Genomic DNA, 19,855 nt, shown 5'->3' with positions numbered 1-19,855 from the left:
AGAATTTCCTCTGAAATTCCTGCTTTCTAGAATTCTGACCATATTTTTGGAAATTAGCCTACTATTTATGTGTTGAGGAATACAGGACAGCTCTCACATAAATAGAATTTGTCTTGAAATATCTTGAATCCACCTATACATATCTCCAGTCATAATGTTGGATGTCTGGGCTGTTTGCAATGCTATATTCTCTTGTCTTGCAACTCTGTGATGAACTTTTCTCTTTCAGGCTATTGCCTAACATCACACAGAGCATATGCATAATGCACATTAAGCTGGATATTGTTTAAGCTTTACATTATCCATTTCCTTGCTCAGTTCCTTTCAATTGTTGCTTTGCTATTTCTCTGCATTATTTAAATTCTTCACCATCACATGTTTCCCAGAGACTGCATCTCCCCTTCAAATGTCTCAGAACCAGATAAACCCATTTTACCACTTTTCTTATTTGCTCTTGGCGACCTCTGAATATCCGTTTCCCTAGTTTTCCGCCTAGACTCCCCAACAGCATGGCAGAAACATGCCTAAAGGAGCTTTTCTTTGGAGCATCAGTTGCCCTCCTGTTGAAGCTGACCCAGAAACGAAGGTATCTAACACAAGAGTGATGGCAATGAAGCCTCATCCTTGGGGCTGACTAGAGGTGACACCTTGCCTCAGATGGCATGTGCAGCTGAGATGCTGAGTTCAACTGATGTAACCAAAACAATGTGGCCCGTTGTCTCAGAGCAGGATTAGTCTTTCCCTAGGTTAGTGCTTGACTGAATCTTCAGCCCAAATTTTCTTGCTCTGTGCCTCATGCCTTGGTACTTGTAGTTAGGTGATAGAGTGCTCCTGCTGCTTTGCAGGAGGATGCATCTTTATCAATACTGAAAGGAATCCATTGTGTTTGCCTTTGTGCAGCACTGACATCTAATAGGTTGCTAATAGACTTGGTGAGTTAAAAGCTCTTGTATAAAGTGCTGCAGAAAGTTTATTCTTCTGTATGTCAAACTGGAAAACATAGGGATGGTCTAGCATTACATGGATGCCTCTGTAAGCTGACTTTCCTGAACTACTGATTTTCTGAAATCGCTTTTCATTAATTTGTAGCATTGTGCTTCATGCTCAATGTCTTTATCTTTCCTATCTTTATTTATTTTTCTTCCTTTTTGAATCTTAGTTTATGATTATCACAGTTTTTTGTGGCCAAAAATACAAAATTTAGTCACCTGTTCTTAAAGTGGTTCCTCTTTGCCAAAACCTACAACACATCCTTCTCTTTTGTTCTTCTGTAACTTTTTACTTTTTCCAGTCTATATATAAAACACTTCTGAAGAGGTATATAAAAGTATATATACCTTTTTATAACCAAAAATGAAAGTGCAAATCTCTAAAACATGAACATTCACAGAAGTTACTTGCTCACATTTTAATTTTACTGTCCTTAAAATGTTTATTTTTTAAAATGAAGATGGTAAGAAATTTTAGTTTACTGTTTATTAAATTCATAATGTGCTATCATTACTCAAAGCAACCCAATTGTGTCAGAAAAACCCACCCACAGTAAAAAGTGCATTTTTGGATTCCTTTAACATGCACTACATTCTGAGGTTTGGCTTGGTTTGCAGGTTCACTGGGTCAGATGTATCCAACTCCAAAACATACTTAACTTGTAGGACCATTGGTCTGGGGTTGTAGTTAGATGGAAAGTATCATAAAAAAAGCTAAGCACAGCAGAGTAAATCATTTGGCTTCTCTGCTGGAAAAGGCATTCAGCTAAGGGCACAGATAACACAAAAGAAGGGCAGAGAATAGAGCTGTAGATTGTTCTGAGTGTTTTGGTGTTTCATCTGCTTGTTTCTGTAGTGTTGTGCTTTGTGCATAAAAATCTCTTCTAGTTCACAAGTTCACAGTTTTATTGTATACCTCCCGTGTGTGTGTGTGTAAATATAACTCCTGTGTGATGAAATGGACACACAAAGCAAAAAAAAAAAAAAAGCAAGTGAGTCACAGGGAACTGTCATGTCTCCATGTGTAAAAAGGCGGAGAACTGTCACTTTGTTTCTTGGATAATCTCATGTTGTTTTCTTAAGATAAAAATAATTCTCTGTTAGGTGTAGATGTAGGTGGCTGCCTCTTTCTGACTCAGTCACTTACTTCTCCCACCAGCGGGCAGGAATATCTCAGCAGACTGCAGTTTCGTGAGGCCGATGACAGACACCTGGTTACACATGAGGATAAACTCAATGCTTTCTGTGAGAAATTAAAGGTAACCCAGAAATATTTAAAATAAGCCTTTCCTTGTGTAGTCTTGTTTGGCCTCATTAACATAATATGGTAATATTCTGACTCTGAGTTGATTCACAGTTGTGGCAAGGAAGAGTTAACAGAGCTCCTGTGTTACTGCATCAGCAGGGTGCCAGGTAGTTGGGGTGGCAAGTACATGGCATTTGGCATTTTCATGTTTTACAAAGGAGGACATATCACTGTGTACCAGAGCTTTTGAAATGTTCTCATGAAAACCTTTCTTTCAACCTAACTTTATGAATCTGTGGCTGAGCACCACAGGGATATAAAAATCAATTTGGTGACTGTGGGAAGGCTTACAGCCTTCATCTACTCTACTCTGCTCTCCACTATAAGCTCTAAAACTTGGTCCTTGAGGGACAATACAGTAAATTTAATGTCTTATTCTGGGAGTGGTTGCAATAAATCATACTGATGACAGTATAATGCAAAAAAACACATCCGTTTGCACTGCCTAAGCTATATATTAGGTTTGTCTGCACTCAGAGCCTGTAGTAATGTAAAAGTAGAATAAGAAAACTGGAGATGGCAAAACTGTAAATTAACTGTTCCCATGCATGAGAAATTGCAAATACAAACAAACCGACAAAGTGCAAGAGAGTTGCTTCTGTTCATAAAGCCTGCTGCACTTCTGCTTTGCTCTATCCAGCAGCAAAGCCTATTGCTTTAACTGGCCATTATCTGGAAAACACGGTAAGGAACGAGAGCCTAGTTTGAAATGATTATAAACATTTCTATAAACAAATCTTTTGTTTGTATTGGCTTTGGGTAAAATGATGAAAATTATTTAATCCTTTTGACTTTGAGCTAATGAGCAATTACAGCTGTTTCTTTTGTTTGTTTGTTTCTTTTCACTTTGTGTGGGAAGCTAATTTGCATTCAAAGTTCCAGTTCAAGATCATTTGAAAGGCAGGTTTTCCTCTTATACGAAATTAAATATGCAATGGACCTTTTCTTAACAAACAGGTTGAGAGTCTGTAATATACAGATCTCCAGATTTCATTTAGGAGGCAGTTGCATATAAAAGAGAAAAAAATGAAAATTGAACCATTCTTTCCATGTAACTATATAGAATTTTTATTCTAAAATATTCTGGAGAGCTTTTGTTGAAGTTTTTTTTTTTCTTTCCTTTTTTTTTTTTCAGGAAAAAAAGACAGCAGAGGAACTACAGTTAAATGTGGAGACCTCTTCTACTTCAATTCTGACATGTTTAATTATTTTCTTATGAATGTAGCTATATTAATTGAAAAATAAGGAACTTGCATACTATTCCTTTTAACTGCAATACATGTAATATACAAACATATGTATACAACATTAAATTTATATAGTTCAATTCTTAATAATAATAATAATAATAATACCTAATAGATTTTTTCACAGGTTATCTAAGTAATATAAGAGAAGAAAATTTAATGTTTGCTACAGCAGATGGTTAATTAAAACAATAAGCAGCTGTTAAGACAGTGTTAAGATATATGTAGAATTAGGAGAACCCAATATTTACATAGACCAAACTGTTTGAAAAATAAAATTAAGAACAAAATTTATGATCTGTAATAGTAACGTAATATGTTATATGTCTAATTTAGAAAGAAAAGAGAAAGGGCTGGAAGAAATTAAAGCTTAGAATATAATGAGGAAGCAGAATACCCATTCTGTAACATTGAAAACAATGGCCACTTACATCTACAAAATTTTGTATCTTCCAAGTATAAACAGCAAACTGTTGCCCAGTGAAAATTTCAGAATAAGCAGTTCAGGTGTGGCAACTGTACTATAAGAAACCAGGATCCTGGGCTTGTCATTGTCATTCAAGAGCATCCTTTTTGTTCTGTTAGAAATGCATTAGTAGAACAGATATTCATGTGTTTCTTCTCTCAACATGGGCTTCTACTTGAAAATGTTTTTTCCATGGGTTTCATGAAGAAAATACGGAACAACTTAAAATATCAAAACATTAGAGTTGAAAAAACATCAGGCAGTTTATTACAAACTGCAAAACTTCCTTTTTAATAATCGTTCCATAGACAAAAAGGAACACATGCAGCGTTTTATTTTTCTGCAGTGCTGAATTTCACACAACGCATAAATGTTCTTAATTCATGAGTACTAAGAGAGCATTTTCTTGCCAAAGCTCCTTTGCTCCCCAGGAAGGTTTTCTCATATCCTGCCCTTTCTGGTTTCAAGTGTTTCAAGGAATGGCTGTATGGGGAGCCCTGTAGTTCCTGCTGACTCTGAAGTATTTAAGCCTTTTGGCAAGTGCTGTTTTTCCTTTTTTCTGATTCCCTTCTATTTCATAGATTTAGGAGTTGCCCATATGTCACCCAAAGTAGGGTTCTGAGCCCTCAAGTAGGGTGCCAAGCTAGGGGAGAAAGACACAGGACAACAGAGATAGTTTAGGTTGTTTATTTCTTTACTGATACAGATTATTACCTTCTGAGGCAGGACATGCTTGACTCATAATTAGGAATACCTCTGCTAAGACAGAAGGCAGCAGTAGTGAAACCTGATAGCTGGCACACATGGGCCAATAGTCAGCTGTTTTTCAGGGTCACCCTACTTGTCTTGATGCTGGGGGCTTACATCAAGTTTATAGTGTAAAGAAAGGCTGACATTGAAGATCTTCTTGATGGATTTTCAGCTGTCAGGATTTTGCATCTTCGCAGCTATCTTTTAGGGCAAGCCAAGCAGTGCCAGGGTGTTTAATTCCTACCTCTCATTTTGACAGTCCCACGCTATTTTCAGATATGTACCTGGTCCCTTCTTATTCAAGACAGAGCATTAAAGCTACTCATCAGGAAAGGATGGGAAAGTTATCAGAGGGCATGCCAGCAGTCAGGCCTGGAGGCACAGCACAAGGGATGAAGTGTCTCTGTCCCTGCTTCTGCATGCCGGGAGCGGTGGGGGTGCTGCTGCTCAGACAGGGATAATTGCAGCCTGGCTGGGCTTGAGAACTTGAGTGGAAAAGAAGGGTAGGAATAGCATTCTGATTTTGGAAAAGAACAGCATAGCATGGAATGTTTTCACTAACATTGCCATTATAGAAATTTAGCACTTCACAAATTAACAAATAAAGTGCTTTCCAATTACCCTTATATTTTCAATAACATAAATATGTGTGGCATTATGGACTATGAAATGTATTATGATGATGTTTAGTCTTACTCTTAAGTAAGCTAGAAGTCACATTATACAAGTGAAATTACATTACTGATATTTTACTTGTTATTTTAATGTAGATACCTTCTATGACAGTATATTTCAGGTCACATGAAATATCTGTATCTGGAAATGGAAACACATTTAATTTGGCTTTTCAGTAGAAAAAATGAGTAATTATTTCTCACTGCAGGTAGACAACATATTAATGTCGAACTAAACATCAAAAGAAATTGCATCTAACATATATAAAAAACACCCCATATAACTGATATGGATGTGACATGGAGCTTCAGACCAGTGAAGAAAGAGCAAGATGTAGAAATATTTTAGCAAACTTATAAGATGGACCCCAAGTAAGGTGCGACCCCACATCAACATGAACATAGTGTTCCTCTTAGTGAAAGACTCCAGGTGTTGATGGCTCACCATAACACCCACCCACAACTGATTCCAGGGAAAGCAACCCCAGGGAAAGGACTAGCAACTAAGATGTGTGTGTAGGACATTGCTAACTCTGTTACTATTCTTTCTTCTGCAAGAGTTAAATGTGGACTAGAACTTTTTCAGTTTCAACTATACTCTTTCTTCCTGTATGTAAAGTATGCTTCCTACTTGACCCTAGATTAGATTTGAACACAACTGTACACACTGAATTCAAGGAATTTCCTTTACACATTCTTTTCTGCTTCATAAATTTGGTCTTAAATAAGCAGTGAGGTATTATTCTCTAGTCATCCTTTGTTTCCAGCATGACTATCTGGTCTGTAATATTTCATTGTTGTTGAAACTGATTACATTTAGCACTAGATCCTCCACAGCCCAGCCATAATTGTTAAATTATAAAAAGCAAAAGAATCATTTAACACTTGCCAAGTATTACTGCTGATGACCCTAGGCGCTAAGTCCCATTTGTGAGGTAGTACACAAATATGAACAAACTCTGCCCATACTCTGAGTTTTGAATTTACACTTTTTGAATGGATCAACATTTCATGTGAAATAACTCTATTTCGCCAAAAGGGTTAAACCTATTTCTGACTCTAAGTTACTATTGCAATAGTGTTGTTTCTGGGCCCTAAGGATTGTCTTAGTCTGTCCTTCCCCAAAGTTGCTGCTTTGGGTGTTGCAATGGTTGCCGCTGTCTGATTCAGCCATGTAGCTATGATATGGGCCATATCTTTGTTGCTTGGATACAAATACCTCCCCTCTCCTCCTCCCTCTCCCCTCCCCCCCCCCTTTTTTTTTTCCTAAATATAGCTACAAATGACGAAATGTTAGTGGACTGAATATTTAGCAATTTCAATGAAATTGATTGGAGCAAGGAAATCAGCAATACTTCAGTTTTCACACAGCTTATTCATGATACTAGACATGGAATGTGTATGGAATGTCTCTCTTGGAGACCGTGCTAAATTTCCAATTCCCAAAAGCATATGTGTTTGCCTTTAAGAGGCAAATAAACTCAGCAAAGTCATTGTATGCAAGATTAGAACCTACGATTCTACAAAAGAGTAATTCTTTAAACTGTCTGCTGCTATCCCTAAATTTACAGGAGATTTGAAAGGGTCTATTGATTCTCTGACAGAACAATGGATGTCCTGTACTTAACTCCTTAATTGATTTTAATGATCCTGATGGACATCAGCCAAAGAGTTGGAACAAGTTATAAGGTCAAACCAAAACATTCCTTTTGTACATTTCCTCAATCAAATCTTCGTATGTCATAAGTTAATTTGAAAAGGAAAATGATCAACTATAGCACTTCATAATTAGAGACACACATGCAGAAAAGTTAATGAGAGGTATCTGAGATTTTCCATGCTCCATGGAGGCTTGTAGTAGAAGACAACGAATGATTTGTTTTGTGCCATATTGCACACAGAATTTTCTTCAGCATAAAAGAAAATGCACTCACATTCATTGCATGGGGGATTTATTTTGGTCAGTTTATAATTAAATGTTTCATCTGTGACACAGTTCTAGGAAACAAAAGATACTTCATACTTCACACCCTTCTGTTTTCCTGTTTTTCCTCCTTCATTCCCAACCCTGGTAAGCACATCAGAAGAGACTGAGTTTGAAGGAGCCAGTGCACACCCCATGAGGAAAGGGCTGAATTGCAGCCCAGATTAGTAGGGGTGCAGGACTGTCTGTAGAGCACCATTGAAGACTCAGCAACCTTCTGCTCAGGCATGGATGTGCTCTCTGGCTTGAGTACAAAATTATATCACTGACCTGTGCCTCAAGAGAAGTTCAGAGGAAATATTTCTGCTCTGCTTTTCTCCCTTCCTCCCCATTTCTCTGTCCCTTCCCATTAATTGTCCCTTTCCATTCCCTTCTTATCATGCTTTTATCAATAATTAAAGTATTTATAGTGAAGTGCAAACACTGAAGTAAAGTCAACAGGAATCTTTAAACCAATAGCACTACTCTCCCTCATGAGTCACCTTGGTTCAGGCACCTTTTACCACATGTAAAGATACTTTGCAAGCACGGAGAGAGTGCAGAATTTATTGGGTAACACAAACAATAGGTGGCCAGGACCAACACAGTGCCATGCTAAGCACTAATATGTTCCTCAGGCCTTACAAAAGATTTCTGCAAGTAGCTGTCAGTCAGAACGGATGAGCCTCCCCTGCAGCCCTGAGCAGGCTGAGACTTGGTCTTGTTGAGTTACCCTCATTTGGTTCCCTTTTTGGATTTTTTTTTTAATTTTATTTTTTTTTACCACCACTTTTTGTTGTTGTTGTTGTTGTTGTTGTTGTTTGTTTGTTTTTCGACTTATTCTTGACAAGGGTTTTATACAGAATCCTTGAGTGGGTAACTGTTACAGAGCCAGCAGCTGCCTGACTTCCCAATCATTGAGCGGCTCTAGCTCCAGCACTTTCTAACACTTTACCTGTTTTCTTAGGCTGATCTCAGGTCCCACAACAGTGTTGTTTTAACAAGTTTAGCCAGCACAGCTGCTTTCCTGGGCCCAGAGTTACATATACACCATGATTTGGCCCCTTTCTTACATTATATGACCTGGTTCCAAACATTTGGAAGGCAAACTCAGTGTTAGGATTTATCCTCTCCTATAGGACATTCAGACTGCTTTTGTACCTGTTGGAGAGAGGAGACACCCCTGGGAGGAGGAGTAGGTGGTCAGGCCAGTGCATAGCTGCCACAGCAGTCTTTACTGGATCTTTGTGTCCGGCAAGGTTCCTTCAAGCATCATGGATAGCACATATTCTGTCATCTTTGGGACTGTATCACTGATTTTTTTGGGGGGTGTGGGGGTGGGGAAAGAACGTAGCAAACAATTTCAGTGAGTTCCTGTTACTGGTGACCCTACCTGTAAAATTCTGTGAAGAGAGCCCTTGTCATATCTATTTCTATTTATGTGGTAAAACACAGAATAAAAATTTAAACACCAGATCTCAAGCTGTTGTAACTCCAGAGGTTTACTGGTGTCACAAAAATCTACTTCAGCCTGGGGACTTCAATCTAATACATTTAGTGTTTTTAAAATGGTTTCTTAAAGTTAGACAAAATGAATTTTCTGTATGACCTTGTTAACAACAAAACTGTCTTGTTTTCTAAAAGGAAGCACTTGTACTTCCACAAATGAAAGAGTAGGGGTTGTTCAGTCTAGAGAAAAGAAAGCTCCAGGGAGACCTTATAGCATATTTACAGTACTTAAAGGGGGCCTACAGGAAAGATGAGGAGGGACTCTATCAGAGGGTGTAGTGATAGGCCAAGGAATAATGGCTTTAAACTGAAAAAGGGTAGGTTTAGATTAGACTTTTGTAAGAAATCTTTCACTCAGAGGGTGGTGAGGCACCAGAACAAGTGGCCCAGCGAAGCTGTGGATGCCCCATCCCTGGAAGTGTTCGAGACTGGGCTGGATGGGGCTTTGGGCAACCTGGTCTGGTGGGAGATGTCCTTGGACAGGGGGTTGGAAATAGATGTTCCTAAAGATCCCTTCCAACTCAAACCATTCTATAATTCCATGATTCTAACAAATCTTGACCTTTTTCTCTAGCTCATTTTTTGTTTTAACAGTTTCAAGGTTACTCTTATCTCCACATGCAACTTCGTATACTCCTCCAGTCTACTGGATAAAACATCACTGCAACCCTGTGAGTTGACCTTGTCTTGCAAATGAGGTACAACTGTTCAGCAGTTTAGAAAACTAATTTGTAAAATATAAACACAAATTAGGCTATGTATAATAGAAATTTTTCTGGACAAAGTGTATAATGATTACAGAAAGTTCTTTCCATAAAGACAAAAACATGAGACATGACATTCCTTTTTATATTAGATATTATAAATATATGTATATTTTATGTTAAATAAGTATTTTAAGATCCTAAAATGTATGTAAGAACCAAGTTGAAAGTCTGGACAAAAAAGCTATGGCAGAAATTAGCTAACATAAAACTGATAGTTCCAATTAATAATTTCAGGACTCTTTGCACCTCAAAATAGTTATAATAGTGTCAATTTATTTGATGATGAAGATATTATAAGTCAAACAAGTTGGATAATCTTGTAAGGGAGCAACAAACACTCTTAAGGAAGGCTACCTCAGTGGTCAGCCTTTTATTAACAGACATTGGTGTCTTATGTTATTTTTAATTATAGAATTTGTACTTTAGCATCCACCTTTCCCCTAAGAAGACACCTCTGTCATCCTTCTCCTCATCATGGGATTGAGCTTTTCCTTCTCTACAAGAGAACCTGAGCTGTAGGATGGAGTTTCCTTCATGCTGCACAGACTGGGCAGAGCTGTGAGCTGGTGGGGACCATGCCCACCCCAAATTACTGTGAAAAACTCTCATGAAGAAAAGTGTTTTGCTCCCTTGCAAACTTGTTTCAGCCAATGCTGCTGGGAACTTTGGAGAATTCATACAGATTTATGTGGATTATGTCACAGGACCCGTGTCTCTTTTCCAGAGTGTAGTGTTTGTATAGTTTTTGCACAGGAAAAAGTTAACCAGAATTATTCATTGCAGGATGAACACCAACATTTTCTGGTCTACTTTCATTCTGGAAAGTAGACAAATAATTGTATCTAAAATTGTCCAAAAGTGTTACACTTGCAACAGTGCTATACTATGGAAAAATTAACACAAACACTTAAAAGTTCTAATGAAATGGAGATGCACTTGAGCAGTGAGTGTCATAATGGGATATCTCTAAGAATCACAACAAATGCTATTTGCTTTGTCTTTTTAGTTACTACCTACTGTTCTGTGGAAATATTATAACCACAGCTGGGTATGATAATGAACATTAATTAGCTCTTTGATCTTCATATCACTGAAGTCTTGCAATAAGGAAAGAGACTTTCTTAACAGTGTGAAGAACATAGCAGGTTGATCTGAGAATGATAAAAAAATTATCAAGGCAAACCATTCTGGTGAAGTGAACTTTCAAAACTTTAAGTATCTTTTTTTTACTTTTACTAATTAGTTGTCTTGATTCTTGTAAATATTTTTATTTTGTTTTATAAATGGTACTTTTGTAAGTAATACTAAATCTTTAAAATACTCCATGATTCTAATGCAGAGACAGGAAGAGTTTTAAGCAACCATACGAATCATTTTGACAGGTGAAGAAAGAAGTTCTGTCCAATACTGTTGTACCACATATATCAGAGGTAGAGAATAAAAAGAAGGTTAAAAAAAAAAAACAAAGAAAGTATGTAAAGGGAACATGAAGATAATAAATATATTCTCTTGGTTCTAATCATACCTCAGACACAGATTCTACTGCTAAGTTATTGAAAAAAAGAGTAATAGAGGTTGGATGTGATCTCTGGAGTTCATTTGATCCAATCCCCTGCCCAAAACAGGACCACGTGAAAAGTTAGATGGGTTTACTTGCCCTTTACCAGCTGAATTTTTAATATCTCCAATGTGGGAAATAAAAAAATAAAAAAACAAGCAAGCTTTGGAGGACCAGTTTGACCATTACTGAGATTTTTTTTTTTCTTTCATCTAGTTAGAATTTTCTCTGCTGCAGTTTGTGTCTGCTGCCTCTCAGATTTTATGAGTGCACCTCTAAGAAATGTCTCATTCCACGTTTTCTATAACCACTCATGAAGTAGTAGAAGAAATCAAAAATATATCCCCCTTCCATCCCTTTTTCAAGTTTAGCTTGTCATAGTCTTTTAGTATTTTTCTCAAAAGTCGTTTGCTCCAAAATCTTTTAGAAAATGTTGGGAAATATCACAGATGCTGTATGGAGATGTCATATCAAATACTGGGTAAGGTAAAATAGATAGATTTATTACATTTTTTTTCCCTACCTTTCAAGACTTTTTCATTCCTGCCCATGGTAGGTGGGTTGGAATTAGGTGATCTTTAAGGTCCCTTGCAAACCAAGCCATTCTATGATTCTATGATTCATGCTTTGCTACCTATATTACTTCAGAACAGCTTTATAAGTATTATTTCAGGAAAGAAGATGACTGAAAAAAGCCCCCAGTTTTTAACAAGGAAAACAAAAAGGCAAGAGAAGGTATCAGAACCTCTGTAGAGATTTGCTGAAGGTGAACGTCAATTCAGATCCAAATTCTCTGTCTGGCTGCCCCAGATTCAGGTTCACATATCCTTAGCTTGAATGCTTAATGCATTTCTTATCTTTAACCAAGTCTCCCAAAGCAGAAAAATCAAAGAAATATTTCAGAGAAAGCTTTCCAAACAGTTATTTAGTTCTAAGCAGTCTGCTTTTAAAATTTGCTTTTCCAACTGGCTAGAAGAAAGGTGAGAAGACAAAATGCACAGCGTAATTTGGAAGCTGAAAGCAGCTTCCAAAGCAGTCTGGCACTGAATGCAACCTGAAACAAGTGTACACTGCTTGCTAGATAAGAGTTTAGCTTCAAGGCCTCTTATACTGCCTAATGTGAAATGTGTGAGTTGTCCTGGGAATTGGAGCTGGGTCCAGAACCCCCTCCCAGTTGGAAATTTATTGCTACAGGAGCCGCAGGTCAGCAATTTTCACCATGTGGAGTAAATGACCCCCTAGGACTGCAGATTAAAGGACAGCTGGTTACTACTACAAAAGAAACAGGAAAAAACATGAAGCCTCTGCACTTGGAAATGTGAAGTTAAGTTTGCAATGGGTTTTATTAGCTTTTGTCAGAAATGTAAATATGCCCTTTGCAGTAAAACAAAACAAAGCAACAACAAAAATAACCTTAAAATGTATTCAGAAGGTTTGAAAAGGAGTTTTGAGTCCTGCAAAGTGCACACAACTTTACTTAGACAAAATAACAAGATGGTGGTATGGTTAAAATTTCCTCCAGTTGCCCTGAGTCCATTGTGTGAAACATGAGGTGCCCCCTCATGGTGATCAAAAGGGACATTTTCAGTCCAAGTCTCAATCTCAGCTTTCATGCCTTGCACTGTAAATGTTTATTTTTCTGCCACTATACACACCACTTAATACTGGAACAGGCTGAAACATTCATAACCTACAGGTCTAGAATTTTGGAGACGTTTAAAAGCTTTGATCTTTAGGACATGTTTATATTGAAATGTGTCAGTTATATAGCCACGTGAATGTGTATTTCCAGTAAAATCAAAAACACTCTGTCAACATCACCTGAAACCCAACACAGAGCACAAAATCTACCTGTTATGAACAGCAGAAGATTTAGGTTCAAAATGGTCATCTCTGAAGAAAGCATACGAAATAGAATGGGATTATTCAGGCACATAAAGAGTGTATGAACATACCGGAGTTACTGCTTTTCCTCAGGAACACACCCTGAGGGAGTCATATGGCATTTGGCAACATTAATTGGCTTATTCAGTGAAGTATTTCCAGCATTAAAACCTTTAGGTTTTACTACTACTCATTAGTTGGGTTTATTTTTGTATTCCAATGAGGACTACAGTGCTGTTGTCCTGACTACTAAATGTGTGAGAGATTTTCAGTGAAACAGCTTCCAGTCTTTTTCATAGCCAGTAAAAATCCCTGCCAGGTATGACAGTAAGGATACAACATGGATTACTTCACAGCAATAGAAATGCAGATTTGAGTGCTATGACCAGATGACAAGGTCATAAATAGCTCTTTCTCATTACACCTGCAAATCAGCTATTTATGGTAGTATTCCAAAGTTTGGCTCATCCTTAATCACAAAGAAATTGGCCTCTTCTTGTTTTGTTCCCTATGCCCGATCTTGCAGTTCAGGTTCAGTAGATGCTGGCTTTCTGTTTCTAGTGACTATCTGTGCTTATACCTATGTATCAAAGGTAGGAGAAAAGCTGTAAAACCAGGTAGGTACACAAGAATGTTATTCCAGAGTTTGGCATTTAGAGAACTGGAAATCTAAATCAATGACAACACCAGAATTTGTAGCAAAAATGTGTTTTTCCTTTTAAAGCAGCTCTCACTCATTGTTTAAATGTCAATTTCTATTCACTAATAACAACTCAGCATAAGTCTTTATGCTCAAGAGTTTTGTAACTTTAACAAATCTGAAAGCAATGCATACAATATATCATGTTCATATGCAGAAACAGACAAGTTTTAAAATTTTAAGTTGCATTCTGAATCCTTCTTACAGCTAAGCCATTATTTATTATTCATCAAATGTTACCTTCTCCTGAAATCTAAAGTCTATCTTCTGCTTGGAGCAAAGCTGTGCACCTAGTGAATGAAAGATTAACAACCTTTTCTTTTTTCTGCTGCTTGAATATTCATGTGCAGGTTTCCTTTCGTTTGACAACAACCATAATACCCATTAAGAGTCATTTAATTTTATTAATTGTATTAATTATTATTAACACTTTCTGATATGTATACATCAGGTCTTAATGAGATGGTAGAATAGAAACAAGAAAGGTTTCCCACAAATATATAAGAGAAAAATATTGCAAGATAGAACATAGATTGTTTACTAGAGGAGGATAATTAAATTATATTCCTGGAAAAAAAATAATAGTAGAAATGCTCTGCTAAGAGGGAAAAAAAAGTACTTAAATATGGGATGTGCAGGCAGGCTACCTGATCTCTCTATGCCATTAAGGAGGTTAGCTACTGTCCTGGTTTCAGGTAGGACAGAGTTAATTTTCCTCCTAGTAGCTGGCAGGGTGCTATGTTTTGGATTAGAATGAGAAGAGCGCTGATAACATGCTGATGTTTTAATTGTTGTAGAGCAGTGCTTACACCAAGCCAAGGACTTTTCAGCTTCTCGCTCTGTCCTGCTAGCGAGCAGGCTAGGGATGCAGCAGGAGCTGGGAGGGGACAGACCCAGGACAGCTGACCCAAACTGGCCAAAGGGGTATTCCGTACCATCTGACGTCATGCTGAACAATATATAGGGGTGGCTAGCCGGGGTGGAGGGGGGGCCGGCTGCTCGGGGATAGGCTGGGCATCGGTCAACGGGTGGTGAGCGATTGCATTGTGCATCACTTATTTCGTACACATTATTACTATTAATACTATTATTATTATTATTGTTATTATTGTTGTTATTATTTTCCCTGTCTTAATAAACTGTCTTTATCTCAACTCACAGACTTCACTTTCCCGTTTCTCTCCCCCATCCCACAGAGGGAGGGGGGAGGGTGAGCGAATGGCTGTGTGGTGTTTGGCTGCCAGCCGGGCTAAACCACAACAGCTACCATGTCAATTACTGTATCACAAAGCAGAATTTTTACAACTCAGAAAGAAAACTGATGAGGAAGTAAATACAGCACCAAAATCTAAAACCAGGTATTGATTACTTAATGAACTTTATGTATGACTCAATAGTCAAGGAATAAATGTGCATACACACATTGCACATTAACTTTTGTTTGGTATTAAAAAAGCTATAAACAGCAAGTTTTGAATACTATTTTAGAACACATTTTACAGTGAAGTGTCATTTTATTGGTATCATCTGCAAATTTGCTGAGGGTGCACTTGATCCCACTGTCTGTGTCTTTGATGAAGATATTAAACAGTACCAGTCCCAGGACAAACCCCTGAGGTACACCACTTGTCACCGGCCTCCACTTGGACATAGAGCTAATGATCACCACTCCCTGGGTGTGACCTTCAAGCCAACTCTTTATCCACTGAATGGTCCACCCATCAGATCCATATCTCTCCAATTTGGAAACCAGGAAGTCATGTGGGACTGTGTCAAAGGCCTTGCAGAAGTCCAGGTAGATGATAAAAACTGGTCTGCCTTTGTCAACTGATGCAGTCACTCCATTGTAGAAAACCACCAGATTGGTCAGGCATGATTTATCCCTTGGTGAAGCCATGCTGGCTGTCTTGGATCACCTCTTTGTCTTGCATGTGCTTTGACATTGCTTCCAGAAGGATTTTTTCCATAATCTTTCCAGGCACAGAGGCGAGGCTCACTGTTCTGTAGTTCCCTGAGTCCTCCTTTCTTCTCTTTTTAAAAATGAGAATGATGTTTCCCTTTTTCCAGTCACCATGGACTTCGCCTGACTGCCAGGACTTTTCAAATAGGATGGAGAGAGGCTTGGCAACTACATCAGCCAATTCCTTCAGGACCCTGAGATGCAGGCCCCATAGACTTATACTTGTTTAGTTTCATCGGGTGGTCTCAAACCTGCTGTTTACTTACAGTGGGTGGGACTTTTCTCCCCCAGCTTTCACCTGTGGGTTCAGGGAAAAAAAAGACTTGGGAAGCCTGACTGACAGTAAAGACTGAGGCAAAGAAGTTGTTGAGTAAGTACCTCAGCCTTCTCCACGTCTGTCGTTACTTGTTCATCCTTCTCATCCATCGGAGGTGGTACTCTCTCCTTGGACTTTTCTGACTAATGTACCTATAGAATCCCTTCCTGTTATTCTTTGCATCCCTTTCCAAGCTCAGTTCCATCCTTGCCTTGGCTTTCCTTATCCCATCCCTGCACATCTGAACTGTATCCCTGTACTCTTCCCAGGCCACGTGTCCCTGCTTCCACTGCCTGTGCATTTCCTTCTTGTGCCTCAGTTTGACCAGCAGATTCTTGCTCAGCCAACCCTTGCTCAGCAGGGGTATCTACCCTCCCTACCCACTTTTTGTGCAGGGGGTTGGAGAGTTCTTGTGCTCTAAGGAAAACATCCTTAAAGAGAAAGTATAGGTCTTCCTAAAAAATGCATATTAACCGATAATTAAAGACAACCTATTGAGCCATGAAGAGATATTACGGGGTTAATGTATTTTGTAATCTTAACATGTCCACTTTTATTTAAAAAAAAATTATAAACATTCAATAATCTTAGCATTATTTTTAACTGAGAGTTAAAATGCGAAAGGGCAAAAACAGAATAAAAAAGGTTTTGGGAGATTAGAAATACAGATAAATAATATGCCTTGATAGTTCTTGAAAATGTTATTGCATTATGGAAGAAAACTTCCAATAAGCTTTCAGTAAAAGGTGAAGTAAAAAGTGAAGAAAAAAAGATGAAAGTAATTCTATGATAATTCAAGTGAAAATGAAGTGCAGGTTGCCATTCAGGGCAAATTGTCCTGCAGACTGGTTCGGAGAGATTTAATTTTGATGTTCATGTGGGGAATCACCACATGAGATCATTTCAGTAAAAACATAGATTACTGCTTTCTGTTCAGAACACAGCAGAGAAAAGTAATCATTATTTTTACACTTTAAGAAATAGATCAGAGAATAAAATATCTGGAGAGATTTTTTGAAATCAAAAACTGAGAGATACACTTCAAATAACCTGTCTGAGAATTAAACATGTGATAATAACAGAAGACAGAGAGTTTCAAGCTAGAAGAATGGGCATCTTGATAAGTTTAAGAAGGCAAAGTGTACCTTTGGTACTGGTTGTCATGGTTAGCCTTGATGATCTTAAAAGTCTTTTCCAATATAAATGATTCTATGATTCTACTGAGAATATTCCCTGATAGTCATTAGTTGAGATACAGCCTTCAGAAAAAGTCTTGGATTCAGCTCAGATTTGGATATTCAACATTTTACATTAAAACATATATTTTTTTACTATATTCTATCCCAGTCTAGCCAAGATGAGAATGGGGTGAACTGAGGGCAATTTTTGTCTCCTCATGTCTGTGAAAATATGAAAATATGAGAATTGAACATGCTTGAGTATTTTGTCTATTCAATTTTTATATGACCATATCCTAAGCAGTGTTTTGCTATGTCTCTTGATAGATCTTTAGCAATTTGTTGTATTCAATTTATTCTGCTCTCCTTCCATTGAAGACCCCGTTGTCTGTGCCCTTTCATATACGTTTAATTTCAGCACCAGAAAATAATCTGTTACATGATTTTGCATTATAAGCAGTTCTCATCAACACAGAAGGTAGATGAGGATAAAGATATTCCAAAGGGCTTCCTCAAGCGGAATGAATATATTGCATGGAACTAATGCAGCTCCCTTACTTTAATATACAAGGCCTTTTTAGAACCTTAAGTCAGATTACGCAAAATCTCATTTGATTAAAGATCACGTTTTGAGAATCTGTGTTTCAGGTTCAAATGAAAGCAAAAAACACTATAAATCTGTGCCTAAGCCCTGATTCTGTAAACATTTGTTTAGAACTACTGACTAAAACCCAAAACATGCAATAAGAAATTCTGCTGGTTCCCCTGTTTTAGACTCTGTCTCTAAAGACAGCCCTTTACTGATGTTGCAAGGACAATGTGAGGATACTTCACGTGTTAAATCTGAAGAAGAGGAGAAGCCCTGAAATGTCTCCTTTTCCTCTAGAATGAGTGAGAAAACCCATCCATCTTTCTGTGCTTCAGCCTGGACATGTGGGTGGCAGTCTCAAACCCTGGAATTATTCAGAGCATCCTCAGTGGAATCTCCTGGGTGAAGTTTCATGTCCTGCTTCACAGAGAGGATCTGTTGTGCGCCACTGTTGGGAGGCACCTTTCAGGGGAGACAGCTTTGCCCAATGCAGCTGTAGCAAGGGGAAGAGAAGCTAAGAACAGACCGTGAAAATCTCCTGGGGCATTTGGACCTCCCACCCCTCCCACACCAACACTGAGACCGCAATAGAAAAGCTGCATTGCCAGCAGAGAGTCTCGAGCTGATTGTGACAACCTACCTGCAGCCCAGCTAACCCCCTGTCTCCCCAGAACTAGCAGAATCTCATGGGCCCCATCCCATGGACAGCCCTGACCCTCTGTTCCCAGACAGTCTGCCTGGGAGATGGAGGTGTCTGGCTCACATAAGCCTTATTTTCCTCTTCCTGTCTCCTTCTGCTTTCCTCTGAAGAGTCTTTAGATACACACACACACACACACATTCATCCCACCACTCCCATCAGTTCCTTCATGTACATATAGGTTCCTACACAAGTCCTGTGTAGTGCTCCTCTAGCGCAGGAAACAGCAGCGAGAACTCAAGCGACAGGACTCTTTGATATTTCTTGGGCAAACCCCAATCCAGGCTGTTTCACTACTACTTGTTGTTCCCTGCTTTTTTTTTTTGCTTTTTTTTTTCTTTTTTTTTCTGTGAATCTTAAATCAGCTGCACTGTAAGAACACATATGCCCTGAGAAGTATACTATATTCTTACAAAATTGAGTTTTTTCAAATTTGTCACAAATTAAGGCAATAGCTACCTTTGTATGCCTACTTGAAGTTGAAAAGATCATCACTTTTGGTGTCCTTTCACAGCATTAAGTGTTTCCTCTTTAATTGTTCAGCTCATAGAAGTAGAGACAGAAGACGAGTAGAGACATGATATTTTAAAAAACTAAAATTAGAGAATTTTAAATTTTAAAGTTAACCTAGGAATAGCCAAAAGCTCTTGTTTCTTCCGTGTTTCAAAAATAGCTACTGTCAAATGTTGTGAAGTAATATATGAATCATACTGCTGTTTCAAAAAACTAATAATTTTTCATCCTTAAAATATCATTCTTTTCCTGTGTTCACTGTCTTCTACACCCCATAGAACACAAAACAAAACAAAACAACAACAACAACAAAAAAACAATTTAACTGACTAACAGCACTGCCAATGGAGAAAGAGGCTAAAACCTCTGAGCCCAATATGGCATTTCAGCCAGTGATTAATATTAAGCTGGAATAAATCAATTCCAAAAAAGTTGCTCTGTTAATTTCATGTATTAATATGTGAAATAATTGGTTGCTATACATTTTTCTTTAAAGTCTGAAATTCTTGATTCAATGCAGTGTTAACAGGGGAGCACAAAGTGAAAGAAACATTTGTCTTTATGAAGGAAGCAAGGGTTTTGATTAAACACATGGGACCAAAGTATCCTGTGTTTTATTTCTGAGTTTTCCTTTTTGGGGGGAGAGTCTGTACTGCACTTCTTAGGTTCACTTCATCAAAGTCATTTTCCAGACCTTTGCCTGTCCTTCAGAGGAATAACAATGAAGTGAATGCAAGCTTTTACTACCTTCCTGCTTCTGAGCCAAACATTGCAATTTCTAGTATA

This window comes from Cygnus atratus, chromosome 3 (assembly GCF_013377495.2).
Source record: "Cygnus atratus isolate AKBS03 ecotype Queensland, Australia chromosome 3, CAtr_DNAZoo_HiC_assembly, whole genome shotgun sequence".
In the NCBI taxonomy this organism is placed as follows: Eukaryota; Metazoa; Chordata; class Aves; order Anseriformes; family Anatidae; genus Cygnus; species Cygnus atratus.
This window is presented reverse-complemented; position numbering follows the sequence as displayed.